This window comes from Peromyscus eremicus, chromosome 23 (assembly GCF_949786415.1).
Source record: "Peromyscus eremicus chromosome 23, PerEre_H2_v1, whole genome shotgun sequence".
NCBI classification, from domain to species: Eukaryota; Metazoa; Chordata; class Mammalia; order Rodentia; family Cricetidae; genus Peromyscus; species Peromyscus eremicus.
In genome coordinates, this window is record NC_081438.1 from 9100337 (window position 1) to 9107853 (window position 7517).

General features: G+C 51.4%; 1 long non-coding RNA gene across 1 annotated transcript; it reads right to left on the reverse strand.

Annotated features, from left to right (window-relative positions):
• Positions 1–4701: 4701 nt before the first annotated feature.
• Positions 4702–7274, reverse strand: LOC131898512 (uncharacterized). The gene is made up of 3 exons (XR_009375951.1): positions 7121–7274; positions 6394–6657; positions 4702–5095 (listed from the first exon to the last, which is right to left on the reverse strand). It is a non-coding gene; the product is annotated as an uncharacterized LOC131898512 (long non-coding RNA).
• Between the last annotated feature and the right edge of the window lie 243 nt (positions 7275–7517).

Sequence of the window (7517 nt, forward strand, 5' to 3'; positions counted from 1 at the left end):
AGCCCACCCTGGCATCTCCAGGGTTGGCTCTCTAACCCTCTCCTCTCTGTTTTCTGGTCTCAACATCATCATCGTTGTCTCCACCTTCTCCACCCGCGTGTGCAAAAGAACCCTGTTGCCATCCTCCACCAAGGTCAGGTGTGCTCCACCCCCCTCCTCATTTCTCCCTGTCACCCAGCCTTCCTGAACGACTTAGAACCTGATTCGTGTATCGTCTCTGTTGTTTGTTCTGTGAATGCCAAGAGGGTGGGGGCGGGGAGGGGCAGGGGGGGAGGTTGCGTTTGTACCTAGCCTAGAACAGCGTGCATTCTAGGTGTTCATTCACAGCTGTTAAATGAACTCCTTGCTATCTCTGCTCACGATTAGGGTTCTCATTTACCCTCTGAGGTAGGCACACTTACTCAGCATGTTCACAGATAAGGAGACCCGGGATCAGAGAGACCTTGGAAGTCACGTGTCCTCATCTGCAGGGAGAGGAGTCGAAAGGGCGATGGGTGGGCCCAGATCTGCCTGCCACTGTTGGCAGAATGCCACCACCGGTGGATGACAGCCCTACAAGGTGTGAACAGTGGGAGGGGTGAGTCACACACCTGAGCTGGGGCTGAAGTCAAAGGCTACAGCTATTGTTTGTGCAAACTCACCCAAGTATCTGCCTAGTCCAGCCTCAGTTTCCCCATCCTCACCATGGGGATGGTCACATCAGCCTTATGAATTTCTGCTCTTGCCCATCTTCTGAAATCTACCACCTTCCCCATAGCCTCTCCTCCCAGGCCTGCCTTCCCCCTCCCAAGGGGTCTCAGCCTCTAACTTGCAGGCACAGGTGGGGAGTCACTTTTGTATTTCCGGATGCTAAATTCTAAAGTCTCCTGGTTCCTCTACTATGCTATCTACCCTCCTGTGAGCCAGTGGTGTCCCTTGACTCTTGTGCCTGCTGGCCAGACCCCTTGGATAACACTGCCTGGATGGGCATTGGCCTTGAACCTGGGAAGAGATGGAAGAATGGGAACAGGTGTCACCCAGGCACACAGCAATGGCTTGTGCCTGACTCCAGCGCTGTCTCCTCAATCCTTGGAATCAGACAGGTCTCAGTTTGAACCCCAGCTCTGCTCTCTGCCAGCTTTTTTTTTTTTTTTTTTTTTTTTTTTTTTTTTTTTTTTTGCCTTGGGAAGGTGACATAACCTCTGAGCTTGTTTCTCCTGTGAAGTATTTATTGGGAACAACATCATGTCATGGAGAGAGTGCTCCCTGGGTTGTTAGAGGTGACGGTCCTTGAAGGGACCCCTGCAGGATTCTCTGCCAGCATAAATGTCCTCCATTTCCTAGAAATACATGTATTTGGTATTTCCCAGGATCCTCTGCGGTGTGATGAGGGTCACCTGGTAAGCTTCTAGCCAATGGACTATGTCTTGCCTCTTTAGGATTCCTGTACAACCCTCCATGCCTTATCTTCCTTCATCCATCGGCGAGATGCACAAATCTAGGAGTTCTCATGTCTGTTGCCTCAGTTCTCAAACTCTGGTCCCCAGACCAGAAGTGTGAGCCTGTATTCCATCCAAAGAGACTACACCGGGTAGCCCCAGAGGCAGAGTCTCCACGGGGCTTCAGACAATTGTTCCAATTAGCAAGGCTGCTTTCCTAAAAGATAGCAGGGAGAGGAAGCCTTCATTTATGGGGTGGCACAGTACACTCCTGTTGATGCATAATTAAGCTACTGAATTTGGGGGTTCTTGTTACTTTTCTGCACTGACTACAAAGCATAAAAAACTAGAATGGAGAGCCTGGGATATACAGCAGACATGGTAGCTCTTCCTTCTGTGTGTGTGTGTGTGTGTGTGTGTGTAACTGTGTAGAAGCTATAGATCAACCCCAGGCGCAGGTATCATACCTCGGTATACTGTCCATATTATTATTATTATTATTATTATTATTATTATTATTATTATTATATTTTGAGACAGGGTCTCTCTATCATGTAGCTCTGGTTGGCCGGGAGCTCTATGTTGACCAGGCTGGCTTCAAACTCACAACTTGCCTCAGCCCTCTGAGAGCTGAGATTAAAGACGTGTACCACCACACTATTTTAAAATGTTTTAAATTTATATTTATTTATATTTGGGGGAGGACATGTGGAGATCAGGGGACAGCTGGAGCCATTGATTCTCTTCTGCCCACTAGTTGGGTGCCACCCTAGTGACCCAACTCAGGTCCTCCGGATTGGCAGCAAATACTTTGCCTCCTGAGCTACGTTACTGGCCCGCCACTTCATTTTGAGACAAGATGACTGACTGAGCCAGAGCTCACTGATTCCAGCTAGACCAGCTGTCTCTGCTTCCCCAGCGTGGAGGAAGCCACCACACCTTCCTTTTTGATGTTAGATTTGGGGGTGGACGTCAGGTCCTCAGACTTGCATGGCAAGCATTTTACCTACTGAGCCTTCTCCTCAGCCCCTCCCCCATCCTTTCCGAAGGGGTCAACATGCGAGTTTGGGGACATCCCGAGGGGCTACAGTGGCCAACGTCAGACAAGAAGCCCATGTATTGGAGACCAGCTTGCATTGCAGCAGCAGGAGGAGGTGGTGGACGGCTGTTGCTCACAGTGAGTGACCTCCCTACGCAAGGTGACAGGAAGCCGGAGACAGACATCAGCCCCGCAACCTCCAATTAGCCATCATCCCTGACCCCATCAGTACCGGAGGAAGTGCTGGTCCTTTCCGGCACTCGGGGGCCCACCTGCCTGGGGAGGCTGGTGGCCTCAGCAGCTGGGACGATGGCATCTAAATGCCCCAGACTAACAGAGCCCCACTTATTCCAGAGCTCTGCAAAGGGTTAGTGGGTGGAGGGGGGGGGGAGCTGAGCAGCAGGGAGGAAGTGTCTATCCAAGAGTAATCACAAGAGGTCAGGATGACCTCTTGGCCCGGCCTGGGGCTGAACAGGCCACATGTGAGCCAGGCCTCATTTCTTGAATTTGTGGGCAGGTGGGAATTACAGGGGTGGGGTGGGGTGGGGGGGTCGGTTACACCGGGGGTTGGAGGATCCCCCACTTGTCTTTGTAACTAGAGGGAAGGATGCCTGTTGCCATGGCTACTTTGTATTAGGTAGGGGTGTCCTAGATGGCATCTACCTACAGTCCAGAGAGATACTAGAGGACCCTGGCCACCTGGAGCATAGTGGTCCCTTTTGCTCCTGTGCGGCATTGTGGAATACACTGATGTCTTGCCTGGGGTACTCACTCAGTGTGTGTGTGTGTCATTTCACTTGAGACATGTGGTCATTTCTTCTTCTTCTTCTTCTTCTTCTTCTTCTTCTTCTTCTTCTTCTTCTTCTTCTTCTTCTTCTTCTTCACCATCATCATCATTACCATCAGCATCATCACCATCATCATCATCATCATCATCATCATCATCATCATCATCATCATCGCCGCACTCCCCACATCATGGCAAGAATCCCCACATCATGGCAAGAAGCAATCCTCTGCCTCTGTGCCTACCTGGGTGAGATAAGCTTGAGATAGGAGCTATGTGGGCCGACTCTAAGAAAGCCATGCTTTCCCTTCAAGTTGTGTTAAAATGTATATGGTATAAAGTTTGCCTTGCTCAAACACACAACTTAGAGGCAGGGCTGGGGCTGGGTCTCCAGCCTGGTGAGGAGAGTGGCATGCTGGGAGGCAGAAGGGGTCATCCTCTGTGTCTGTGTGTGTCTCTGTGCTATGTGTTGTGAGGTCTCTGGTGTGTGTGTGTGTGTGTGTGTGTGTGTGTGTGTGTGTACATGTGCATGCCTGTGTGCCTGTGTATTCTCAGAGGGGCACTGACGTGGGACCCATTCCTGGAAGCCCCAAGCATCTTAGGATGCCCCACTTAGGCACCAAGGCATCCGGCTCACTCTTGTGTCTAGAACCCTTCCATGTCATCTTCTGTCCCCTCTCCTTTCACACTGGTCTGATGACCCCTCCAACCTTGCACCTTCTCCTTCCGATTCTCCTTCTGAAAGAAGCCTGGGTGTTTAAGCCTGTCTTGCAGTGCTTGGAGAATTCAGACTGACACTCGCAATTTATGGAAACCCAGCAGCCTCTTTTATAACCAGAGAGGAAACTGAGGCCCAAGGGAAAGGTTGTTCCAGGTTAGAGGGGAGGAGGGGCATGGATGACTCTGAGCTGACTCTCGAGCGATCATGGGGGCTCATCTCTGACCCCCACCTGGGAGGATGAAGGAGGATTCAGAGGGAATCAGGAAGTCAGCAGCTGGATACTCTGGAGCCCATAAAGCCCACACAGAGGACAGGGTTGGAGCAGCATCTAGGTAGGATCAATGGCTGCAGAAAGTGACCCGGGTCTCCAGCCTGGTGAGGGGGCTGGGGTGCTGGGAGGCCACAGCAGGTTGGAGAGTGGACTCCGGGCCACCACCGGGAGCCTGGCTTCTGCTTTGGATGGAATGGGACACCACCTCAGAGTCTCTAGCCAAACACTTCTGTCATCAGACTTGCTCTCTAAAGCCGCTCCGGCACGGTGAAAGCACAGAGCACGCGGGGCTCTCATGTCACCCCAAGTTACGTGCTCGCTTTCGCCTGGAGAAGCAGCATCATCATGGTGGCTCATACTGGAAAAGGACAATGGGACCCAACAGGACGAGGACAATAACACGAGAGACCTTGTGCGGCAGTAGAAAACTTGAAGAATTCCCAAGGCCTGGGTCTCTTGGCCTCTTGTGTTTTTATTGAGGCTTCCTGCCTGTTGGAGCTGGGGACGAGAGAGGAAGTTCTCTGCAAGAACTGTCTAACGGGGGCACAGACATTCATTGAGCGGCTCACAGATCACTGGAGGTCAGAGCACAGAAGCAATGTCCTCAGTGCCTACCACCAAAATGACTTACAAACTCCTGATTTTTTTTTTTAAGGCTGTGGCTGAGTGTAGAGTCCAACATAGCTGTCATCATGTTCCTCAGAGCCACAGTCCCCTCATTGTAACTAGAGGCAATGACACCTTCTTCTTGGAGGTGACTAACATATTTATTTACCTCAGGAAGGGCTGTGGCGTAGCTCAGTGGCAGATGACTCTCCAGGTGTGATAGGCCCTGGATCATGGGAATGGGATCCCAGCGCTGCAAGAGAAAAAAGAATTAAATTACCCCAGTGCAGAGCATACAGATGGTTAAAAGACTCAAATACATAATATATATTTATAGTTTACACATTATTATGCAACAAATGCATCTATGTAATTTATGGTTTGCAATGTGTTTTGTAACCATTACGATAATTTTGCATGTTGTTACAGAAAGTGTAAGAAAAATCTTATATGATCGTTTCCCTTGGGTGTCAGGCTATCGCTCATGGCAGAGCACTTGCCTGGCATGCACAAAACCTGGGGTTCCATTCCCAGCACTGCATCATCACAGTGAGCTGACAAACACTCCTATGATCCCAGCACTTGGGGAGTGGAGGCAGGATCAGAAGTTCAAGGCCATCCTTGACTACATATCGATGTCTAAGCTAGAATGAGCTACATGAGGTGGGGGGCGGGAAATGGGGTCTTTGTTATCCATGGCTGTTTTGACAATGACGGCAGGTGGTCTGTGGCCAGCCAAGGTTTGGGAAGACCCAAGTAGTGGATGCAAATATTTTTCTCCAGCTCAGGGAGCAAATGGATGCAGCTGAAATGGTAGCTGAGGGGTCTCTTTGAGCAAGGTGTCAAGCTGCCTCCTGCTAAGCCTGTGTCCCCAGCACCGTCCTCTCCCCCTCCTCCATACCTATCCTTTACAAGTGTGTAAGCACTGTCCAGCCCCGTCAGGGCTCTGAGTAGGTCCCTGAAGGAGAGTAACTGGGATGAATATTTCATGGTTTTGATTGACAGCTGCTGAGGACCTGCTGTGGGTCTGGCGCCCACACTAGTTAAGGAGGGGTGGGCTCAGGAAGGGAGCAGAAGCGGTCCACCCAGCCATTGATCCGCTGGGTCCAATCTGTGCTGATCAAATGCTCTGCGCCCAGCTCTTGGCCCACAGCGGCACGTAATGGCCTTTAAGAGGCATGGGGCCGGTGGCAGCCCAGCCTCTTGTCTCCCTTGGGGCCTACAGCGGCACCACTAGGCCCCCAGAGACCCATTTCTCTGTCTCCAGCTGTGGTCCCCACGTCCTCATGGTGCCGGCACTATTCCCCTAAGAAGGCTAACCCACAGCTTCCCACGCCCCAGACTCACCATGCCATTAAGGCCTCGTGCCAAGATCCCTTCATGGGGGGACCCAGATGGTCCGGCGCCTGTCAGCCTGCAGCTTCTGCTGAGGTGAGTATAGGCCCAAGACAACCTCAGTGACCCCACAGAGATGACTCCCACACTGCTGAGTCCTCCCTTCTATCTACCCCTGGATGCTATCCAGGCAGGGAGAGCCTCCATGTGGCATACCTTTGCACCTCTGCTTGTCCCAAATGTCTCCGCATCTCAAGGCACTTAACTGGCTTCTCAGTAGGTGACTGGCATCCTGGATGCCTCTCAGTGTCTTCACTTTGCAGAGACAGAAAGCATGTGTGTGAGCCAGGCGTGGTGGCACGGGCCTCTAATCTCAGCACTTGGGAGGTAGAGGCAGGAGGATGAGGAGTCTAAGGCCATCCTTGGGTACATACTGAGTGTTAGTCCAGCCTGGCATCTGTGAGAGCCTTTTTCAGGAAACTGAAACCAGAAAAGAAGGGGAGGGGAGACAAGAAGGAAAAGCAAGACGAGGAGGAGGAGGAGGAGGAGGAGGAGGAGGAGGAGGAGGAGGGAGGGAGGGAGGAAGGGACAGACGTAGAAAAGGAGGAGGGGGAGAAAGAAGGAAGGAAGGTGAGTGAGGCACATGTTTGGTATTCCAGGCTCAAAACTCACCCATCATGGCCAAGGAGATGACTCCAGGGATAAAGGGTGCCTGCCTCCAAACCTGAAGACCTGAGTTCAATCCCCAGAACCCACACAGTGGAAAGAGAGAACCTCCTTTCCTAAGCTGTCCCCTAATGGCGTCATGTTTATGGTCGTTCAGAGTGTGACCAGGCACACTGGCATCTGGCTGCTGTTGACAAGGACCTTGATGATTTAAAACAGGACACACTGGTCATCTTCCAGTTCTGGGATAAGAGTTCCTGCATAGCTGTCACCATACCAAAATCAACATGTGTGTAGGACTTGCTTCCTTCTGGAGGCTCCTAGGAGGTATCCATTGCTTATTTTTTACAGCTTCCAGGGTACCTGCACCCCTTGCCTTGTGGTTCCTTCTTTGGCTTTCCCAGCCTCATGGAAGCTTCCCATCTGCATGTCCAACTTGGTTCTGGAATTCTCTTAATGGTCTTGTGACTCTATTAGGAGAATCCTTTGTCATCTCTCCATGCCATGATCCTCTGCCCTATGACCTAACATGCTCACAGGTCACAGGGATTGGGATGTAGGCACCTGGGGGGGGCTGTGATTTAGCCATGGCCTCGGACACACTTTCTAGTTACTGATCTTAACTGAGTTCAGCTCACTCCATGCCCTTGAACACAGTCTTCATTACTGGGAGG